The following is a 24,764-nucleotide window of genomic DNA, read 5'->3' as shown; positions in this document are numbered from 1 at the left end:
ACAGGCTCCTCTATTGGGACTCAATCACTGGGCTGCATGTGATTGACAAGTGGAATATGTGTTCGGTACCAAAAATACACCAGTAGAAAAAGGGCCTAATGTGAAGCTCATTAGTCCCGGTTTGTAATTGAACCGACACTAATGTGACCTTTAGTGCCGGTTCCAATGGCTAGGCGGGCGGCGCTCATTAGTACCGGTTCATGGCGAACCTTTAGTACCAGTTCATGCCGCGAACTGGTACTAAAGAGGTGGTGGCCTTTAGTACGGGTTGGTGGCTCCAACCGGTACTAAAGACCCCCCCCTTTAGTACGGGTTCGTGCCACCAACCGGTACTAAATGGGTGCGCTGCCACCCATAGTGCACAATGTTTAGTCCCACCTTGCTAGTTCAGAGGATCTCGCACCGGTTTATAAGCCCCGCCGCGGCTACCGTGTCGAGCTCCACTCTAAGCAGGCCTTTGTGGGCCTATTACAAGTCTTCTGCCCTGTGGGGCCTACTGGGCCGTACGGGCCTGTAACATCCCAAATTTTCAATTTGGAATGTTATACGTAGGTCATTCATGCATATCATATTTTATTTGCTTTTCGTTTCGCGATCCTCGAAATTCTAAGCAACTCAAGGACCCTCGGAGAGAGTTGGGGATTTCACGGTTTTCATATTTGAATTTTATCAAATATCGAAACGAGGATCAGTTGTTTTATTATTTTTCTCTCCGAAAATATTTCATATTAAAATATATGAGAGGAGATAATATGACTTCTCCAAAATAAACGAAATATTGGAGGAAAAATATTAAAATAAACTTTTTGATTTTATTCGGATTTTATTGCTATTTTTTGCATAGGAAAAAAATATGCATTTTTCAAAAATTGCATTTTAGGCCAAGAAAATGTTCACCTTGTTCTAAATATTCTATTTAGACGGTGAAAATTTGTTTTGGTATTTTTTTATTTTTCTAGGATTTCTTTTCGGTGGAATATGTTAAAAAAAGAGGAAGCCCGCTGGACCGAATTGGGCCGCGGCCTAGCTGGCCCAGCCAGCCCCGCGCCGCCGTCGTCTCTGAGCCGGACTTCTCGAGGGTGTCCGAGCCGCCGTCGCCGCCATGGCCTCGCCCACCCCCCCCCCCCCCCCCCCCCGCAAGCCACCTCCCCTCCCCCTTTAAAAGTCGGACCCAGGCCCCCCGTTGGAGCCCCAACCCGCCACCGCCGCCAGCCACGCCGCCTCGCGCCGCCGCCGCTCGCCGCCTGCTACTGCACCGCCACCAAGCCCCTACCGCGCCGCCCTCCGCCGCCCCGCGCTGCACCCTGCCGTCGCCCGCTCGCCGGAAGCCGCCGGAGCTGCGCCGGAGTTCGAGTCTCGCCGTTCATTATTTCGGTTTAGGTAAAAACCGCCGGTTTTAAAAAAAACTAGTTACATTTTTTAGACCGACTCGTTGGTTTTCTCGGCTTAGTTTATTCAGTGGACGTTCGTCCGTATGTTCGTTTTAATGAATGGTTTACACTCGTTAGTCATAGACAACGAACGATCGTTCGTTAGCCTGTTCGTCCGTTTTTCTTTTTCTCGGGTTTTTCGCGATTATTTTCGATCGCGATTTCTGATCCGATTTTTGTTTTAGTTTTTCATTTCGCTTGTTTATCGGAATCAGGCGATTCAAGCGCCTAGATCTTCGTCTCGAAGCCCTCTTTTAGTTTAACCAACTTGAACACGATTTTGGTACTGTAAAATTTGACTTTAGTCCAGATTAGTAATTGGATCTTGTTTCTTTCGCAGTTTGTGTTTCGTTGCTCCGTTTGATTTGATTCTTTTTGCAAACCGGAGTTCTTAAGTTGAACTTTCTGGTTAGATATTCTTATTTAAGTTTTACCCATGCATCTTTGTTTGATTGCTTATGTATGCTATTGTTTGTCTATGATAGAACACCCGGAGTGCGAAGCGTGTTACTACGAGTCTCTAGGTTTCACGGATCATCGGCAAGGCAAGTAACACCTTGATCACACCACTTTATTACCCAGTTTTTATGCATTAGTTCCAATCCTCAAACACTGCATAATTAGGATGTGATTAACTTGTGGGTTTGGGAAGTAGATGTTGAGGTAGAACCTATTACCTGTTTTATTATCAATCCCTCGGGAGTTACCTCTACGTTGCTTATATTGCTATGCTATGCTCGTAGACGTGGATTGGGTTTGAGTGTATCCATGACAGATGTGAGATTGTTAATTAATGGTTCAACTTAAGGTGGCAACTTTAATACACATCTGGGTGGATTACTTGTTTGGTCACCTGGAGAATCCAGTGTTGTCCTAGGATATCCCGGAGTACCCGTGTGATCATCCTACGGTCCACCACCCAAGCTCAAAGGGATCTTAAGATTATTCATGCTAGAAACTTCCGTGTGCAGCCACAAGCCATTGTGGGCTCTGGCATAGTATGAGTAAGTTGTGTGACCTCTTTCAGTGGTGGGCTAGCAGATGTTGGGGGAAAGTAGGTGTAACTGTCCACCCAGAGTAAAGAGTAAATGCTTCTAAAAGACTGTGTCTCGTTCATCCGTTTCTCAAACATCATGTCGTGCGAGAAAATCCAATGGAGGAGATCGAGTCTTGTGGGGGAAAGTGCACAAACCTCTACAGAGTGTACAATCTAATCATGGTTAGCCGTGTCCCCGGTTATGGACATCTTGAGTATCTAGTACTTGGATTTTCCTATTGTATCTCATCACTCTAAATTAATTTGTTGGGTTAATGAACAACTTAAATTGGGATTGAGTTGGAGGAACCTTCTCAGTGATGTTTCAACTACCATGATAGTTAAAATAAAACTCATTCTATAGGGAAAAATTGGCTTTTCGCAGAAACATTATAACCATGTAGCCTCCACCAGCCAAATATGCATATAGTGTTAGCATAATTTATGTTCATTGCTCTATTGTGTTACATTGCCAGCATATTCCATGTGCTGACCCGTTTTTGGGCTGCAACATATCACATTGCAGACTTTTCAAACGAGGAGTAAGGTTCGCTAGGTCGTTGCCGTGCAGCTCAGCTATGTCGTTGGAGTTGATGGACTCACTTTATCTTCCAAGCCTTCCGCTGTTATCGTATTAGATGGCCTTAAGCCATATTTATTGTAATAAGTTCTCTTTTGGAGACATTCGATGTAATAAGTGTATGATTGCTACTCTGTTATAAATCCTTCGAGTACTGTGTGTGTCAGCATTACCGATCCATGGATGACACTGAAGCACAGAGACTTGACCATTTGAGGTCGGGTCGCTACAAGATGGTATCAGAGCACACACTGAGTGTAGGACACGACCACTAAGGTAAAGCCTTAGATCACTACTCTTTTCTCATTTCTGACTCCTCTCCATTTTCTACTCTTTAGGATGGCGGACGCAAGGAACAAGTTTGCACAACCGGATGAAGAAGCACCTTTTGGACGACACTTGAAGGAAGTCACTAAGTACCTAAACATTGGAATACCAAGCTTCACCGGGACTTACAACGTCACTTTACCAGAAGAGGAGCGTTGGATGATTCAAGTTCAAGTTCCAGGAAGGACATTCACGCCAGTCACTAAGCCCATAGAGTTTTCCTTTGATGCACCAACCTGGAGTCTGGGAAAGAGTATGGTAGCTCCCATCACCATGGGACGCATTGGAGAAGTTTACCATAAGGAGCTTAAGGATACTATCAACCAGATTTGTGGGCGCCGAGATGAGCAATGGGAGATGATCAGCACCAGGAAGGATAGATCAATCGCAGCTTTCATCTAGGAGTTAAACCAACACATTCGTCGCCAGGAGAATCAGATTGCACAGGCATGATAGATTTGAAGAAGGCAATGACAAGGATCACCGAGCTTGAAGAAGAACTCAAGTGTACACGCGATGGATACGAGGAGGAGATGACGATACTAGTGGAGATGAATGACGATCTGACAAGGAAGCTAGGAGTATTCATGGGAGACCCGCGCCAGGAGGAGAAGACGACGAACCTAAGGAGATTCGTCCTTTAGACTACATCATCATCAACGACACCGATTCCGACCCGGATAGTAGTGATGATGACTTTGAAGACGAAGTTGGAGCAGACATCATGGAGTCTTCCACTGATCAAATTTTCTAGATGACCACCAAAACAGTAGTAGTAGTCTACCATGTATATAGTGTAGTCTGAGCACTTTTGTAATGATAGTTAGATCGATTTGTATGCCCTTGCTTGATTGATTGAGTGATATGATTGTGTTTGTCTCATGTGCATATGGGTAGTGTTTTCCTCATTAGACCTCATTCTATTCTACTTCTCTTCCATCTAAACCCTCAGATGCCTCCGAGACGTGACCCTGAATTTACCTTTCCGCCGGAGCTCACTCAGTTTATCCAGCAACAGAATACACTGATGCAGTTGTTAGTTCAGAACCAAAGAAACAACAACAACAACAACAACCCACTGCCACCACCACCAGTTGACAACTTAGCCCGTTTTCTGAGGTTGCAGCCACCGATGTTCTCCAGTAGCACCGAGCCGATAGTGGTAGATGATTGGCTCCGCATGATTGGAAGGGAGTTAACCACTGCAGGATGCACAGATGCTGAGAAGGTGCGATTTGCCGCACATCAGTTGGATGGACCAGCAGCCTCATGGTGGGAGAATTACACTGTCACCTATCCTATAGCCACTGTTACATGGGATCAGTTTCAGCAAGCATTCTGCACAGCCCATGTCTCAACTGGAGCTATGAGCATGAAGACGCGTGAGTTCCGCAACTTACGCCAAGGGAACCGTACTGTGGGGCAGTACGTGGATGAATTTAGTAAGCTATCTCGTTATGCCCCTGATGATGTGGCCACATATGCCGCAAAGCAGGAGAAGTTTATGGAAGGGCTGAATGATGAGATGAGCATGCAGTTGATGGTGGCAACATTCAACAACTACCAGGAGTTGGTAGACAAGGCTCTTATGATTGAAGGGAAGCAATAGCAAATTGAGAGTCGCAAAAGGAAGTATGGACAAGGAAGGTACAACACAGGAGCTCAGCAGAAGCCTCGATTAACCCCGAACTCGAGAGGACTTGTCCATAACCATGGAGGTCACAACCACAATGGAGGGAGTTCTCACAACCACAGTGGCCCCAAGAATGGAAACGAGAATGGAGTAGGTAGTAATTAGAACCGCTCTAACGCAGCCACACCCGCCAAGAAGGACTTAAGTCACATTACTTGTTTCAAGTGCGGGAAGACTGGACATTATGCCACTGAGTGCCCTGAAGCGAAGAATGGAAATGGAAATGGAAGCGCTGGGAAGAAGGCCAACCCTTTCACCAGGGGACAAGTGAACCACGTGAACGTGGAGGAGGTTGAGGAGCAGCCTGATGTCGTTATCGGTAAGTTTTTGGTTAAGTCATTTACTGCAATCATTCTTTTTGATACTGGTGCATCACATTCATACATATCAAGGGGATTCGTGGATAAGTATAAACTGCCCACTAAAGTTCTTAGGACACCTATTCTAGTACTCTCCTGGAGCTGAGTATATGGCAAGCAGTGGATGTTTTCAGATGCCATTAGCCATTGGAAGCCATGTTTTCCCCTCAGACTTGATAATATTGGAGTCACAAGGATTGGATGTGATACTGGGAATGGTTTGTCTATCGATGTATGGGGGAAACATCGATTGCGCGAGTAAGTCAATTTTGCTCATCACCCCGGAGGGAAAACGGACCAAGTATGTATCTAGGCATGCGCCTAGGAGGAGCCAATTAAATACCCTCACGGGAGTTGTTCAGGAGGAAGTGCCTGTAGTGAAGGATTACCCAGATGTTTTTCCAGAGGAGTTACCAGGCATGCCACCGGATCGAGACATCAAGTTTTTGATAGAGCTATTGCCAGGTACCGGGCCAATATCAAAGAGACCCTACCGAATGCCCGCAAACAATCTAGAAGAGATCAAGAAGTAGATTAAGGAGTTGTTGGAGAAAGGTTATATTTGAAGGAGTTCATCACCATGGGGAGCCCCAGTGCTTTTGGTTGAGAAGAAGGATAAGTCTCTAAGAATGGTTGTTGATTATCATGCATTGAATGAAGTGACGATTAAGAACAAGTACCCCCTGCCGATGATCAATGATTTGTTTGACCAGTTGACAGAAGCTAAAGTGTTTTTGAAGATCGATTTGTGATCAGGATATCACCGGCTGAAGATTCGAGAGAAGGATATACCTAAGACAGCTTTCACGACAAGGTACGGGTTGTATGAGTATACAGTCATGTCTTTTGGATTGACTAACGCCCCTGCCTATTTCATGAGTATGATGAACAAGGTGTTCATGGAGTTCTTGGATAAGTTCGTTGTGGTGTTCATTGATGATATCTTGGTATACTCGAAGAGTGAAGAGGAGCACAAGGAACATTTACGCTTAGTTCTCGAGAAGCTCAGGGAACATCAATTTTGTATGCCAAGTTCAGCAAATGTGAGTTTTGGTTGAAGGAAGTTGGATTTCTTGGACATGTCATATCACGAGAGGGTATAACGGTGGACCCAACCAAGGTTCAGTCAGTCACTGAGTGTTTGGCACCCACCTCAGTTGGAGAGATCCGCAGTTTTCTTGGACTCGCGGGATATTATCGGATATTTATTGAAAATTTCTCTAATATTGTGAAGCCTATGATGACGTTGTTGAAGAATGACACCAAATTCCATTGGACTGAAGAATGTGAAGCAAGTTTCCAGGAGTTGAAGAAACGTTTGACTACAGCCTCAGTGCTGATTCTGCCGGATATACGCAAGGACTTGCAAGTGTATTGTGATGCTTCTTGCTTAGGACTTGGAGGAGTACTGATGCAGGATGGAAGAGTTGTTTCGTATGCCTCACGACAACTGAAACTGCATGATTTAAATTATGCCACGCATGATTTGGAGTTGGCTGCCGTAGTGCATGCGTTGAAGACTTGGAGACATTTTCTCATCGGAAACCGTTGCGATGTATACACAGAACACAAGAGTTTGAAGTACATCTTCACACAAAAGGAGTTGAACCTCAGGCAGAGGAGATGGTTAGAACTCATAAAGGATTATGATATGAAGCTGCATTATCATCTAGGAAAGGCCAATGTCGTAGCAGATGCTTTGAGCTGTAAGAGTTATGTCAACACCCTCGTAAGCGGAGGGATGCCAAAGGAGTTAGCCGAGGATCTTGGGGAACTTCGATTGGAAATAGTTCCTAAACGGTTTTTGGCAACATTGGAGGTTAAATCAACACTATTGGAAAAGATTCGAGAAGATCAGAAGGATAACAAAGATATCACTGAGATAAAGGAGAAGATGAGTGAAGGGAAAACCAAAGGGTTTCGTGAGGATGAGCACGACACCTTATGGTTTGAGGACCATATGTATGTGCCCAATAATGCAGAGATCAGGAAATTGATATTACAGGAAGCTCATGACTCGCCATACTCGATACACCCCGGAAACACCAAGATGTATTTGGATTTGAAGGAGCGTTTCTGGTGGACTAGTATGAAGAAGGATATTACCGAGTATGTAGCCGTCTGTGATGTATGTCAGAGAGTGAAGGTAGAACATCAGAAGCCAGCAGGATTGCTACAGCCTATGCCGATACCCGAATGGAAGTGGGATAAGCTTGGCATGGATTTTATCACCGGATTGCCCAGGACCAAATCAGGATATGATTCTATATGGGTAGTAGTTGATCGCTTGACGAAAGTGGCTCACTTTATCCTCGTAAAAACCATGTATACAAGTGCAAACTTGGTCAGGATATACATGACCAGGATTGTATGTCTGCATGGAGTTCTGAGGACCATCGTGTCAGATAGAGGAACACAGTTTACTTCAAAATTTTGGCATTAGTTGCACCAAACCTTGGGTACCAGACTGGAGTTTAGTATAACTTTTCATCCGCAGACAGATGGGCAGACTGAGAGAGTAAATCAGATTCTGGAGGACATGTTGAGAGCTTGTGCATTAGACTACGGATCTAGTTGGGATGATAATTTGCCCTACGCAGAGTTCTCATACAACAACAACTACCATGCCAGTTTGAAGATGGCACCGTTCGAAGCATTGTATGGGAGAAGATGCCGAACACCGTTGATGTTGGATGAAGTTGGAGACCGCCAGTTGTTTGGACCAGATTTGATTAAGGAATCAGAAGAGAAGGTTAAACTAACTTGAGATAGACTAAAGGTAGCCCAGTCCCGACAGAAGAGTTATGCAGATTCAAAATGCAAGGAGGTAGTCTATGAAATTGGAGACAGAGCGTATCTGCGAGTGTCACCTCTTCGAGGTGTTAAACGTTTTGGTGTTAAGGGGAAATTAGCCCCGAGATTTGTGGGACCGTACCGTGTTTTGGAACGCATGGGAGAAGTTGCCTACAAGTTGGAGTTACCCGAAGGACTGTCAGGAGTACATGATGTGTTTCATGTTTCCCAGTTGAAGAAGTGTCATGCGGAGATGGCCGATATTCCTCTGAGAGATACAGTGCCCCTGGAAGCAATTCAGTTGGACAGTAATTTGACGTATGAGGAGAATTTTGTCAAGATTCTAGAGTTTGCTAGCCGACTTACTCGCAGCAAGGTTATCAAATTTTGCAAAGTTCAGTGGAGCCACCATACCGAGGATGAAGCCACCTGGACTATGAGGAGTGCTGGATTAGGGGGTGTCCGGATAGCCGGACTATACCTTCGGCCGGACTCCTGGACTATGAAGATACAAGATTGAAGACTTCGTCCCGTGTCCGGAAGGGACTTTCCTTGGCGTGGAAGGCAAGCTTGGCGATATGGATATGTAGATCTCCTACCATTGTAACCGACTCTGTGTAACCCTAGCCCTCTCCGATGTCTATATAAACCGGAGGGTTTTAGTCCATAGGAACATACAATCATACCATAGGCTAGCTTCTAGGGTTTAGCCTCTCTGATCTCGCGGTAGATCTACTCTTGTACTACCCATATCATCAATATTAATCAAGCAGGACGTAGGGTTTTACCTCCATCAAGAGGGCCCGAACCTGGGTAAAACATTGTGTCCCCTGCCTCCTGTTACCATCCGCCTAGATGCACAGTTCGGGACCCCCTACCCGAGATCCTCCGGTTTTGACACCGACATTGGTGCTTTCATTGAGAGTTCCTCTGTGTCGTCGCCATCAGGAAGGATGCCCCATCCCATCTTTAAAGACAGTACCGTTGCTAAGGGAGCTTTGGCTGTCGGCCAAACTCTGCGGCTAGGTGGTTTCCTTATGACCGCCTGTTCGGCTGCTACGCCGATGATGACCTCTCGGGTCATCGAAAGCAATCTTCACGTTAGCTCGGAATTCGCCGAGCAGCTAGATCCAATGGAGCTCTCTTCCCTAAACGAGCTCGAGGATCGCCGCCCTGGGAGTCGCTACGGATTATGACCAGATTGGGCCTAAACCCGATCTGAGAGAGATTAACTCTCCCCAGGTCACCCATCACGTTGCCGTGGTAGAGGGACAGTGCGGCGACCCTTCATCTATCTTAACGACTAGCTATGTCCGGATTCCTGATCCCTCCAAGCCGGATACCCGTGGAGGGGAGGACATCACTCAAGACCTGAACTTAAAGTCAGGCGATGGGCTAGATTCATTGGACAGCATCCCAGAATCCAAACTTCCGAGTTCGGAAACTCCTCGGCCTCTGGGTCTCAGATTGGGTGAGGTTTCGGATTTGATTCCACCCACCCACCCGTACATAAGCGATCTATCCCAAATTAGGCAAGAGCCCGAAGAAATAGTACATCATTATTGGGCCAGATTCCTCCTGGTTATGAACAGGATAAAGGACTGCCGCGAGGAAGACGCAATTTCATTCTTCTGCAATAATTGCACGGACAAGGGAATCCTCAACGCCATAAGTCGTCGTGATATTACACGCTTCGCTGCCTTGGCATCCATAGTACGAAAGTACTGTGCGATGGAAAGCGCCTAGAAAACCGAAATAAAATTTTGGGACAATCCGGCCCTGAATACAAACCCAGTCCGAAATAAAAGGGTGCATCATCGCCAGACACCCGGGTTCAATACCAAAAAGCAAAAGCCCTCTACAGGGCACGGAACCGTACTGGAAGGATGGCTTAATGGACCCTGTAAAATTCACAGTGCAGAGGGCGCCACACCAACTCACAGCCTTAGAGCATGTTGGATACCCCGGCAGGTGGCAAAAATTGGTGAAGGTCTTCTAATTCCAGAAGCCACAGAAAGCCACCCTAGAGACACCAGTATGGTATTAACAGTCTTCGAGACTTTCGCATTAAATAATATGCGAAAAAGAACACTCCGCAGCCTTGCCGAAGTCTACCAAGTAGCAACAATAAACCCATGGAGTGACACGGCTATTACTTTTAACGCCAGTGATGAACCTAAATTCCGAACAGCCTGAGCACCAACCGCATTGGTCCTCAGTCCAATAGTGGACGGCTTTCATCTTCCCAAGGTACTCATGGATGGCGGCAGTGGATTGAACCTCATTTATGAGGAAACCCTTCAAAAAATGGAAATAGACTGGAACCACATTGAGCGAAGCAGCACAACCTTTAGAGGAATAATCCCCAGTCGAGAAGCGCGCTGTACAGGAAAAATCACACTAGATGTGGTGTTCGGCACGCCGGATAATTACAGGTCCGAAGAGGTCACGTTCCAAGTGGCCCCGTTCAGTAGCGGATACCACGCTCTGGTAGGGCGGGAAGCGTTTACAATCTTCCAAGCAATACCCCATTACGGTTACATGAAGCTCAAGATGCCCGGGCCTAACGGAATCATCACTCTCGCTAGTGATCTGGACATAGCACTCCGCGCCAAAAACAAGACAGCCGCACTGGCCCTCGAGGCGCTATCCGAAGCCCTAGCGGCTGAGGAACTGACTGCGCCGCGCTCCATGGTGAATAGGGATGATGTGATACTCGACAAAAGATCCAAGTCCACCTCCTTTAAACCGGCGAACGAAATAGTCAAATTCCAGGTCCATCCAACGGACCACAATAAAACAGCTTCCATCGGGGCACATTTAAACCCTGATGTAGACGCCGCACTGCGAGAGTTCCTATGAGAGAACTGGGACATTTTCGCCTGGCACCCTTCAGACATGCCAGGAATCCCACGCAGGCTGGCCAAACACAGCTTAAATATCCTAAAAGGATTCAAGCCAGTCAAACAGGCTCTTCGGTGTTTTTCCGAACCTAAGAGACAGGCCATGGGAGAGGAACTAGCCAAGCTATTGGAGGTCGGATTCATCAAAGATATAAAACACCCGGACTGGCTAGCAAACCTAGTGATGGTACCAAAGAAGGACAAATCATGGCGCCTGTGCATTGATTTTAAAGACCTTAACAAGGCTTGCCCAAAGGATCCCTTCCCCCTCCCCCGCATCGATCAAATTATCGATGCCACCGCAGGGCACGATTCGTTGTGTTTCCTCGACGCATACTCCGGCTACCATCAAATAAAGATGGCAGAGTCAGACCAAGCCGCAACGGCATCCATCACACCATACGACCCATTCTGCTTCAACACAATGCCCTTCGGGCTCAAAAACACCGGCGCAACATATCAGCGCATGATTCAAACATGTCTGGCAAACCAAATCGGCAAAACAGTGGAGGCATATGTAGATGATGTGGTCGTTAAAACAAGACATGTCGAATCTCTAGTAGACGACTTGAGGCTAACATTCGATAACCTCCGAACATACGACATCAAGCTCAACCCGGAAAAATGCGTTTTCGGCGTTCCAGCCGGAAAGCTCTTGGGCTTCATTGTATCCGGTAGAGGAATTGAAGCAAATCCAGGCAAGATCCGAGCTCTGTCACAATTGGATATCCCGAAGGACCTCAAAAAAATACAAAAATTAACCGGATGCATGGCGGCTCTAAGCCGCTTTATCTCCCACTTAGGAGAAAAGGCCCTACCCCTTTACCGCCTCCTTTGGCGCACCAAACACTTTGAGTGGACGGATGCAGCCACGGCCGGACTCGATGAAATAAAAGCCATCTTGGCAACAAACCCAGTCCTGGCCGCGCCAAACATTGGCGAACCAATGCTATTATACATTGCAGCAACCCATCAGGTCGTAATTGCAGTGCTTGTCGTCGAACAAGAAACGGACGAGCACAAATTCCCCCTTCAAAAGCCGGTCTACTATGTGTCCACTGTCCTTACTCCGTGCAAGTCACGGTACCCACATTATCGAAAGATTGCGTACGCGGTATTTATGGCATCCCGGAAGCTGCGACACTACTTTCAAGAGTGTTCAATAACAGTAGCCTCGGAAGTGCCACTTAACGATATTATAAACAACCGCGACACGACGGGCCGGATTGCAAAATGGGCCATTGAGCTCCTCCCATTCGACATAACTTACAAGCCACGGCGAGCTATCAAGTCGCAAGTTTTGGCCGACTTTGTCGCAGAATGGACGGAGGCCGAACTCCCTAAAGAGTACGTCACATATTCAAACTGGGTCATGCACTTCGACGGCTCCAAAATGTTGGCCGGTCTAGGGGCTGGCGTCGTTTTGACGTCCCCCACAGGAGACACAGTTCAATACGTACTCCAGATAATGTACACAGACTCCAACAATGCAGCCGAATATGAGGCCCTTTTACATGGTCTCCGGATGGCAGTATCCATGGGCATTCAATGCCTAGAGGTGCGCGGGGACTCGAACCTCGCAATATCCCAAATAAATGGAGACTTTGATGCCAAGGATCCAAAAATGGCAGCTTATCGCAACGTCGTCCTAAAAATGTCAGCTCGGTTTGAAGGGCTCGAATTTCACCATATAGCCCGGGAAAATAATCAGGCGGCAGATGTCCTGGCACGCATCGGCGCAAAACGCGATGTAGTCCCCCCCCAACATCTTCTTGGAAAGGCTGTTCAAGCCATCCGTAGTATGGGAAGGGGAACCCAGCAATAATAGCCCGGACCCAACCGCATTGCCCGACACCGAACACTCTGACATAATTGGAGGCTCTGCCAATGAAATAACACCTTCAGCCCACGTAATAATGGCCGTCATCGCCTCGTGGACAGAACCATTCCTCGCCTACCTTACTAGGCAGGAACTCCCCGAGGACCAAAATGAGGCACGCTGCATAGTGCGGCGATCTAAAGCCTATAAAGTCCATGAGGGAGATCTTTATAAGAAAAGCACTACCGGAGTCCTTCAAAGGTGCATCTCCGAAGAGGAAGGGCGGAGCCTCCTGGCTGAAATTCATGCCAGACTCGGCGGTCATCACGCTGCATCTCGGTCCCTTGTAAGCAAGGCCTTCCGTACAGGCTTTTATTGGCCGACGGCCCGGGCAGACGCCCATGACTTAGTCCAACGATGCGTCGGTTGCCAGCTTTTTGCAAACCAAAGCCATATACCACCCACCGCCCTCCAAACTATCCCCATCACTTGGCCCTTCGTGGTCTGGGGGCTTGACATGGTTGGACCCCTTAAAGGCGGAACCCATAAGAAAAAATACTTACTGGTCATGGTGGATAAGTTCACCAAATGGATAGAAGCCAAGCCTGTTAAGACGGCTGAATCCTGACCGGTGATAGACTTTATATCCGGGGTTGTACACCGTTACGGCGTTCCCCACAGCATCATCACTGATAATGGCACGAACTTTATGGCCGACGAGGTAAACTCTGGTGCAAAAACATGGCCATCAAGCTCGATTAAGCTTCCGTCTATCACCCACAAACTAATAGCCAGGTCGAACGTGCAAATGGTCTTATCATGAGCGGCATCAAACCCAGATTAGTGCGGTCCCTTAGGGAGTCTAATGCGCACTGGGTATAGGAGCTCGACTCCGTACTCTGGGGGCTGCGGACCACGCCGAATCGCACCACCGGATACACACCATTCTTCATGGTGTACGGCGTAGAGGCAGTTTTGCCCTGCGACATAATTCATGACTCACCTCGAGTGCGCATGTACAAAGAAAGAGAAGCCAAGCTCGATCAACAGGACATTTTGGACGCCTTGGAGGAAGAGCGTGACGTGGCAAAAGCCCGTTCCGCATTCTATCAACAGCAGGATCGAAGATACCAAAGCAGAGAAGTACGGGCCAAAAATTACAACGTTGGCGAATTAGTTCTACGGCTGCCGAACAAGAAAAAGGACAAACTCAAGCCCAAGTGGGAAGGTCCCTTCATAATTGACCAAGTCCTGACTGGTGGAGCGTACCACCTACGAGATGCATCAGATAACCGACTCGAGCCGAACCCATGGAATGCAGCCCGTCTCCGAAGATTCTATGCCTAGTGCCGGACTCTGTGTTCGTCTCCTTCCTTTGTCCATTTTATATACTTTCTGTCTTACATTTCTCTCCTTCTCCCCTCCCTCTCTCTTATAGCCTTTAAAGGCTCATAAAGTGACGCGCTATCCGCGCTCATTAAACCTGGGGGCTTCTTTAAACAGAAGCTTATTTATACGGGCTTCATGCCCAACACATGTGTCACACTTCCGCATGTACCTTTTATTCACCATTATATGCATCGATATGACTTAAGTTTTGGCCAAGCTGGGTTGCTTGGCTCCTGTGCTTACCCCTACGTTCCCGATTGTTCGGCTAGGTGGTAAAGGGAGCACCTCTGCGATTGTTACTACCGGGTCAGCCGGATGTGTACCTCAGACTGGGTGAAGCCGAAAGCTAGCGTTCTTAAGGGAATATTCGTTCGGTGAACTAAAGATGATCTTTTTTCACTTATTTATCTATATGCCCCTAGATGTTTTTCCTGCATCTCTTTTCGCAGAATGGACATGCACTTTAGGGCATGCCTCCCAGGGAAAGGAACCCCTAACGGAACTATTCTCCCTGGAAGATGTTTCTTACTAACCATGTAATATAACATAACTAGTTGGGCACTTGTCTGTTCAAGCACTAATGACCCCTACGCCTGGTCTCCATGCATACCCCGGTTCTTATATAACCGCGAGGGTATTCGGACACACTACGGACCGTCAGGTTCCGAGGTTGAAGCGAAAAGGTCAGCCATGACAAACGATCTACAATCTGGCTAGAAGGCATTACACATGTCAATTAAAATTACAAAGTCAATCTGACTGATTGTATTCCTCTTCAATACCATCTAACAGGCTGTCTAGTTTACAGTCCTGTTGGGAATACTTTGCGGCCAATTCTACTTGGCCGTATACTAAGCTCACAGGGATCTCCTTCCCATCGGGCCCCACGGGTCCGACCTCGGCCATGTGGTTTGGGTCAACCTTCATGTACCGCGTCTTCACCATGGCCCAGGCCTCCCTGACGCCTTGATGGCAGGATGACATCTTCCACAATCGGAAGCGCCGCCGCGCTCCCTTCAGCTTCTCTACAATCTCTCCGAGGCCTTCGGGCATGGAGACGGATGGCCACAAGGCCTGGGCGACGCCTTGCATCACCTGCCGAACTCGCTTGTGCAGTTGTGAGAGCTCGGGAAGAAGGTCACCCGTAGAACCGGGCATTTCCTCTGCAGGACAACCTGTTAGCATACCTACAGACATTACTCTGTTAGTCGACTTCCTCGCCGAACTCTTTTTTCAAAGTTCGTTTAAGCACTTACTAAATATGCCGCGTCGAAGCCGCTGATTCTCCTTAACGGAGTCCAATAGATGGGCACGAACATCCTTCAGTTCAATGCCCAGCTTGGTATTGGCATCTTGGAGATCGTTCTTCTCCCGCCTCACCTTTGTAAGCACGCTCTCACCAGCCTTCAGCTGGCGTAGGAGTTGTTGCTCTTCCGAATTTAATCCGGCGCCATCTGCAATTTCATTTGTAAGATATGCACCCACGCCGCACTTCGCAAAATACTTATCTTTCAAAGCGTATATTACCAGAGGGGGTCTCCTTGGGCTCCCCTGCCGCGGCTAGTGCGGCCTCAAGTTGGGCTTTGCACTCTTCCAGCTCCTGGGATAGTAGGGTATTCTTTTCTGTAAGAACCTGCATAAAAATGATCCTTAAATCAGTTATTCTAACTGTTTCAAATCTCGGGGGCTACTGGTATATATATATATATAATTACCAAAATTTTCTTACCCGTATGTCTTTTACATATTGCTCTGTGGCTCTGGCTAGACCATTTTGAGCGGCGCGGAGGTACGCATCTCCCAAATTGAAGGCATCCAATGCCTCTTGGGAGAAACAAGCGTCGCGAAGAACAGTCCAGCGACGCCTGTGGTTCATGGCACTCTCCACCTCGAAATTGGTGGCAGACAGCCTGTCTGCATCCTCTGTCGGAGGAGCGTCCGGTGCGCGCCTTGTGTTCGCCTCCGCTTCCGGACCAGGCTTTGGAGCCTGGCTGGTGGAGGCGCGATTGGCACCTTCTCCAGATATAGTCCGGCGAGGTCTCTTCGTCCTGAAGAGAGCACGAGCGTTAATATGCCTTGAAGGAATAACACCTGGGAATAAGATGGCGCGCTATACCTTTGCACCGGCGTCTCAGTCCGGACCGCACTTCTTTTCAGCCCGCGGGGCCTTGCCGCCCCTCGTTGGCTAGTCGCCGCAGGCTCGGCCTCCCGTCTCAAGGACCTCCCCTGCAAAACACGGTTGTCATACGGCAATCAAAAACACGCGAGGATAGATCCCTTTTCAAAGTGCTGGGACCTCGGTCTCAGTTACCTGTGAGGATGGGAGTAGCCCTGGGTAATCGGCCGTAATGGCCACCAAGGCGTTGTCCTTGCTCAATTGATGAAACACCCCATCAATTAGCTCCACAGATAAGTCCGGATCCTCTTGAGAGGCCGGGTCGAGGGACCGTCCCGGATCCTCGGGTTGTGGAGGAGGGTTGTTTATTTCTTTAACAGCCTGGCGCATTTCCTGCATTGAAGTCGTTAGACTGAATATTTAATGATGGGAATATAAAATGGATGGGCAAGTAAAAGTGTCCACTTACCCAACTGGGGGGATTGTACATAGAAAATCCACCCTGTGGGTTGACGCGGAGAAATTCCTCCTCTTCTCCCTCGTACAAAGCGGACAAGATCTTTATTAGAGCGGCAGCCAAATCCAGCCCCTTACGGCCGTGGCGGGTGGCGTCGTCCTCCCCATTGAAGTCCCACATGGGGTGGCCTCTATACTGAAGCGGCTGCACCCCTCGCATGATGCATGCGGCCATGACCCCGATCATGGTCAGTCCGGAATGAGCTAACAATCTTATCTGGCCCATTAGATAAAGAATGTCCTTGTCACTTTCCCTCTGAGGGCTCCGTGGACGCCAGCTTAGGCACTTCTTTAGGGGAGCACTGTCGAACTCAGGGAGGCCGATCCGGATAGGATCCGGCAGCGGGACGTCTTCTATATAAAACCATTCCGAAGGCCAGTCCTCGGACGCCTTCTTTGGGGTTCCGGATAGATATCCGGTCCTGGCGATGCGCCACACTTCAGCTCCGCCTACTTGATATATTGACCCCTTCTGAGAACGGGGCACAAGGCAGAATAGCCTTTTCCACAGCGCGAAATGAGCCTCACAGCCCAATAACAGCTCGTAAAGGGCTACGAAGCCCGCGATATGCAATATGGAGGCAGGCGTGAGGTTGTGCAGCTGGAGGCCATAGAACTCCAGGAGCCCCCGGAGAAACGGATGAATTGGAAATCCGAGCCCTCTTATTAAGTAAGGGACAAGGCATACCTGCTCTCCTTTGGAGGAATTGGGGGCGCTCTCCGCTTGCTCTCCGCCATTATAGGTGGCAAGTCCGGCTCGAACCGGGACCATATAGGCCGGGGGGAGAAATCCCTTGGTCTGGAGCGTCACTAGCTCGCTGTGCGGGATGGAGCATCTCTCCCAATCTCCAGGCTGAGGGCTGGAAGGGTGAGAGGAGGAGCTGCGGCGGCCGGTCATGATAGAATGGACCTCTGTCGGATACGCTCTGATGAATACTCGCGGAGGGGAGAAGGTGTGGTTTGGATCTGAATCCTCATCCCCTTAAATAGGCGGCTCATTCACGCAGCTAGGGGTGTAAATGTAAAAACACCCTGACTTTTCGTATTCGTTTGACACGTGGAAGATGGCCATTATTGGGTGTAGAAGCCAAGGAGCGCTACATTTACAAGAAACCGGACATTATTCAACAGGTACACGGAATTTGGAGGAGAACCCGCCTTGCAATGCCGAAGACAATTTGCGCGCCGGAGTCGTCATCATTGAAGCCTGGTTCGGGGGCTACTGTGGGAGTCCTGGAATAGGGGGTGTCCGGATAGCCGGACTATACCTTCGGCCGGACTCCTGGACTATGAAGATGCAAGATTGAAGACTTCGACCCGTGTCCGGAAGGGACTTTCCTTGGCGTGGAAGGCAAGCTTGGCGATACAGATATGTAGATCTCCTACCATTGTAACCGACTCTGTGTAACCCTAGCCCTCTCCGGTGTCTATATAAACCGGAGGGTTTTAGTCCATAGGAACATACAATCATACCATAGGCTAGCTTATAGGGTTTAGCCTCTCTGATCTCGCGGTAGATCTACTCTTGTACTACCCATATCATCAATATTAATCAAGAAGGACGTAGGGTTTTACCTCCATCAAGAGGTCCCGAACCTGGGTAAAACATTGTGTCCCCTGCCTCCTGTTACCATCCGCCTAGATGCATAGTTTGGGACCCCCTACCCGAGATCCGCCGGTTTTGACACCGACAGTTCCCAAGACTACATCAAGTTCCACTTCATCAAGTACGACTACAAATCCAAGGATTCCCACCAACATGGTGTGGATCCTGAAGAAAAAGAACTAGAGAGTTCTTGATGGTGACTCCGCCAACATACTTCACTCATATCATTTTCGCAAGGACAAGTGGAAACAACTTCCATATCTTGCACTAGTTCAAGGAGTCACAAACCCTGTTGTTGGTAAGACAAGGGACAAGGTAACCTAATGCTTTCATGGACATCATCCTATGTGAACATCACTCTATGTCTATGGATATCCTTGTTTGTTCCTTGTGGGACTAACCCGTGTAGGTATTGAAAGTACAACTCACTCTAATGGATTGCTCCAAATGATCTACATCTACACTGAGCATCTACATCTTCAACACCTACATGAAGTCATCATCGACAAAACCCAAGCTTAGTTCATCCCTCTTAGGGGGGATATCACATCTAGGGGGAGCTTTACTCTAATCAATTGAGCTAAAGCAACTCTAGTGGTGTGAACACAACAATGCTTTATGTAAAAGTGGCAACCCCACTTATGCTTAAACGATGAGTATGACCTACGATAAAATGTTCTCATTTGACTCCTCAGTCAATATACTCATATATAGATGACCTAGTCATCGCCAATTGCTTGATAGATGCTAGAGTGTTTGTGCATGCTTTGCCACATATTTCATTTGCCATTTTATTGTGTGATTATGTTGGTTGCATATTTTACTCATTCGAGGACATCCACTTGTAGTTTTGATTGTTTGGTGTTTTTCTCTTTTGCCAAGTGGATGAACAAGAATGCCTACGAACCTCCTCTAGCTATCTATGCTTTTCTCGTCTCAAACTCTGTTCATGCTACATCACAAAGTTTGATCAAGTCAGATTCGAACAACTCTGTGTGAGGAGCACTTGGAGTCCCCGATTCGTCGTAGACTTAAACTTCCAAAAACTCTTTGTGCATTTCTGTATGACCGAGTCATCCACTTCGGTCACACCGAGTTCACTAAGTTAATCTAGGTTTTCAATCTCAGTGCAACCGATTTGAACTATTCAGTCACACCGAGTTGCAATAACTGCTCGCGATTCTGCATCTCGGTGCCACCGAGTTGTTCCACTCGGTCACACCGACAGGGTCGGGAGACATATACTCACGGGTTGAATTTTGGAAATCTCTCCAAAACCCTTCACCCCGCGCGTGTCCTGCTCTGCCTCCTCGGGTCTCCGGATTGCCTCCTCGCCGCCAGCGACCTCCCGCAGCTGGTCTCCATCGCCATCAATGGAATTCTGCTCCACCGTTGTCACTGTAGTGAACTCTCACCGAGCTAGGGTATGAGTTCGACTCTTTGTGCTATTTCCCAATTCCGATTCATAGCAAATTACTTTTCCATGATCTTTACCATGTATGCAAACAATATGTCCAGAAGAAAACATCCTTAGATTAGAATTGATTTGAAAATTTAGGGTTAGGTCTCCGCCGGACTCATCTTGTACCGATCAAATTGTAGAAATCGGTCTCACCGATTTGGCTTAGGCCATAGCACATGCGTTTTCGGTCTGACCGAAAATTGCAAATTAGTGTGACCGAGTTTGATTCTCTGTGAAACCCTAGCAATCTCAGTGCCACCAAACTGTGACTTGGTTTGACCGAGTTCACTAGTTTAGGTTCCAAAAGCTGCTTCGGTATCACCGAGTTTATCAAATCGGTAGCTCCGAAATGCTTTCTGTGGAGAACTAAAACTAAGTTTTTAAGTCATATGTTTTGCAAAAACATTGCACTTTGTGATGCTCATCCACTCTACATCATCTACATCTATTCACAGGGTCTGCTATCAGTAAGTTCGTGAAGATGTCTGATCAGAGTGATAGTTAGAACAGGTGTGAGGAACATCTGTAGCTGAGTGAGGGTTCAGATCCCCCAAGCACTTCTGATGATGGCAGCAGGAGCACTCCAAGTAACTTGCCAAAGTCAGCCACCAGAACAAGGAAGAAGAGAACCTCAAATTCAGAGGATGAGGACTATGTGGCTACTGAGGAGGAAGTAAGCTCCAAGAAGAAGGTGCTGAAAAAGGAGTATGGCACAACTGCTACAGTTAAGCCAGGGATGAATAAGAAGGCTCCAGCAAGAAGGATTCCTATGTCAAAGTCCAGAGCCTCTACTCAAGAAACCATGGAGTTCGCTCTTGAACCCAAAGAGGCTGGAGAAGGCAAGAAGAGAAAAGAGAGGGTCAAGAAGACCACTACCAGAGTTCTAGGGAGATCATCCATGTTCAAGGATCCCGTAGAAGACGAGGAAGAGGAAGAGAATGCTCCAGCACCCAAAGCTCAGAAGCTTATGGGAAATGCGATTAAGTCAGGGGCTGCAACATCAAAGCCCAAAGCTGCTCCCAAAGCTCAAGCTCAGAAGCCCAGTAAGCCCAAGAGGAACACCAAAAGTATTCCTGCTGCAGAGAAGAACAAGTACCCAGTGCCTGAAGCCGAAGAAGAGGATGATGAATCCCATGTGTTGAGGAAGTTGAAACCCAAGATCCCAGACCACAATGATACTCATCCAGTGGCTGAAGACATGCACATCAGAAAAAAATGCTGGACTAAGATTGTGGAGATAGTCTGATCCCTATGCTGTGAGGAGAAGAACTGCAGTTGACTACAGGTCCCACACAAAAGAACAGCAAGATTTCTATGAGACAATTTTGCTCGACAAAAGCCCATTGTTTGTGACATGAGATGGGTTGATTGGGAATTCATCAAGGAGAATGAGGATCATTTCCCAGGAGTATATGATAGCTTCAAAGCATGTGGAGTAGATGACTTTGTTGGACAGAAGCTCACAAAATGGAATGATGAGCTGATCATGCAGTTTTACTCCACTGCTCACTTTTGCCCAGATGGGAAGATCATATGGATGTCTGAAGGTACTAGGTACCAGTCCACTGTTGGAGAATGGGCCAAAGTGATAAATGCCCCAGAGGAACATGAGGATGACTTGGATGTGTATGCCAAGAAGAAGAAAGACCACAACACTATGGCAAACATTTACAAGGAGATCCCAGATAAAGCTTTGGAGACTCACAAGCTTGGATCAGTACGTTACTTGTTGTCTGGTCTACCTACCATCAACTGGATCCTAAGGCACACATTGCTACCCAAGTCAGGAGATCAAAAGATGATCAGAGGGCATTCTATCAACCTGCTACATCTTTTTGATGTACCTCAGAAGTTGAAGGTCATGAGTCTGATTGTAGAGACAATCAAGAGGACTGTTGCTGACCAGAAGAGAAGTTGTGGGTATGCTCCACACATCCAGGAGCTCATCAACTCCAAGATGGGCACAGGAACATATCTGTTGGATAAGGAGCATCTACCCTTATATCCTGATTTTAAAGACAACATTGTAGTGATGAATGAGGACGAACCATCATCAGATCAAGCAGAGAAGAAGAGAGCAAAAGCAAAGGCTGAGAAAGCTGCTAAGATGCCAAGTGTTGAAGAGGCATCTCAAGTTTTCCTGAAGAGCAAGCAAGATCAACTTGCATATCTGATCCAGTCTACACTGAGGATTGAGAAGGGCTTGGCCACCCTGGCTCAAAACCAGGAGAGCTTGGAGAGGATCGTAGAAACCAAATTTTATGATCTTGATTTGAAGGTAACTGAGATTCAAACAGCAGTTGAGCAGCTCCAGGAGGAAGCAGAAGAGAAGAGAGGGAAGGCAACTAATGATGCATTTCAGCGAGTGCCTAGAGGATAGAGGTCTGCTGCAGTGCATGTACCTGATACAAGAGCAACAACATCAGCACCAGCAGCTACAGCCTCAGTACCACCTCCAGTAGCCACTCCACCAGCTCCAACTACATCAATGGATGCCTTCGTCCTTGGAGTTCTCTCTACACCACCTCCCGAAGACCGAGCCTGAGAGACGTATAGCACTATGCATATTTGAACTTTTTGGTAACTTGTTTCCAAAGGGGGAGAAATATGTATAGATCATAGGCTTCGAGAGAGTGTTTTGCTTCTTTGCTTTTGGTTGAACTTTTTATTGTGTGCCTGTGTGAGATACTTTATGTCCTTGTGTGAGACAATTGTGTGATTATGTGATTGATCATATGCTACTTTAATGCTTGCTTGGATGATAGTATCCTCTATTTTCTTATATGATCATTCACTTTGGTTGGTGATGAGTGCATGCTTTTAAGTTATATCATTTTGGGCGCTCCACCAAGATGTATGTGACATGTAAGAGTAACCCATGATCCTAATCGATTGTGCATTTGGATTCAAAAGCAAATTTTAAATAATGCACAAATTAGGGGGAGCTCTTGCTTATCACATACTTCTCAAAGCGACGATGTATTTCAATCTTATAATCATTTGTCGAAGCTTTGATCTATATGTTTTCATCAATTACCAAAAAGGGGGAGATTGAAAGTGAAACTATCTCTGGGTGGTTTTGGTAATTCCTAACAACATATAGCTCATGAGCTAATACTATTTCAAGATAAATATTTCAGGAAAGCTCAATGATTGGCATGGCATGGATTAGAAATGTGGACCCCTCAAAATGCTAAGACAAAATATTGGCTCAAGCTCTAAAGCTCAAGACTCTATTTTTTACCTTTTTGTGATCCAAGATCACATTGATTCCATAGGAAAAGCCAATACTATTAAAATGGGATGAGGTGTTGCTTAATGGGTTACTTGCTCAAAGTGCTTAGTGATATGCTCCAAAACCCTCAACCACTTTATCATATCCACATATGTCCCAAACCAAAAGTCAAACTTGGCCCCACCGAAACTTTCCATCCGGCGCCACAGAGTTTAGTTAACATAACCACTGCCACAAAACCGATAGGGATCTCGGTATCACCAAGATGGGATTGCAAACTCTCTGTTTCCCTTCGTAACGTTTTGGTCCAACCGAGATGAGCGATCAGTCCCACTGAGTTCGTAATGCAAACTCTATGTTTCCCCTTTGTAAGATTTCGGTCCAATCGAGATGAGTGAATCGGTCCCACCGAGTTTGCCTGACCAACTCTCTGGTTAGCTTATTACAGAAATCGGTCCCACCGAGTTTGTGTAATCGGCCTCACCGAGATTACGTTATGCCCTAACCCTAATGAAATCGGTCCCACCGAGTTGACGTGTCGGTCCCACAGAAAATCCTAACATTCACATTTTGAACTAAATCGGTCCGACCGAGTTTCATGATTCGATCTCACCGAGTTTGGTAACCTTTGTGTAACAGTTAGATTTTTTGTGGAGGCTATATATACCCCTCCACCCACTCTTCATTCATGGAGAGAGCCATCAGAACATGCCTACACTTCTACCATACATTTCTAAGAAAGAACCACCTACACTTGTGTTGATGTCAAGATATTCCATTCCAACCACATAAATCTTGATCTCTAGCCTTCCCAAGTTGCTTTCCACTCAAATCATCTTTCCACCAAATCCAATCCTATGAGAGAGAGTTGAGTGTTGGGGAGACTATCATTTGAATCACAAGAGCAAGGAGTTCATCATCAACACACCATCTATTACCTTTTGGAGAGTGGTGTCTCCAAGATTGGTTAGGTGTCACTTGGGAGCCTCCGTCAAGATTGTGGGGTTGAACCAAGGAGTTTGTACGGGCAAGGAGATCACCTACTTCGTGAAGATCTACCCTAGTGAGGCATGTCCTTCATGGGTGAAGGCCATGGTGGGATAGACAAGGTTGCTTCTTCATGGACCCTTCGTGGATGGAGCCCTCCGTGGACTCGCGCAACCGTTACCCTTCGTGGGTTGAAGTCTCCATCAACGTGGATGTACGATAGCACCACCTATCGGAACCACACCAAAAATCTCTATGTCTACATTGCGTTTGCTCCCTCCAAACTCCTCCCTTTTACCTTCATGTGCAATGTTTTACATTCTGATGCTATACTCTTAGACTTGCATGTGTAGGTTGTTTACTTGACTAGTGCTAAGTTGCTAAAATCTGCCAAGACTTAAAATTGGGAAAAGGATAGATTTTTATTTTGTCAAGTAGTCCAATCACCCCCCCCCCTCAAGACATACTTTCGATCCTACAAGTGGTATCAGAGCTTTGGTCTCCACTTGCCTT

Source organism: Triticum urartu, chromosome 2A, assembly GCF_056163025.1.
Source record: "Triticum urartu cultivar PI428250 chromosome 2A, HENAU_Tu73, whole genome shotgun sequence".
In the NCBI taxonomy this organism is placed as follows: domain Eukaryota; kingdom Viridiplantae; phylum Streptophyta; class Magnoliopsida; order Poales; family Poaceae; genus Triticum; species Triticum urartu.
The sequence above is the reverse complement of the archived record's forward strand: the minus strand, read 5'-3'. Positions refer to the sequence as shown.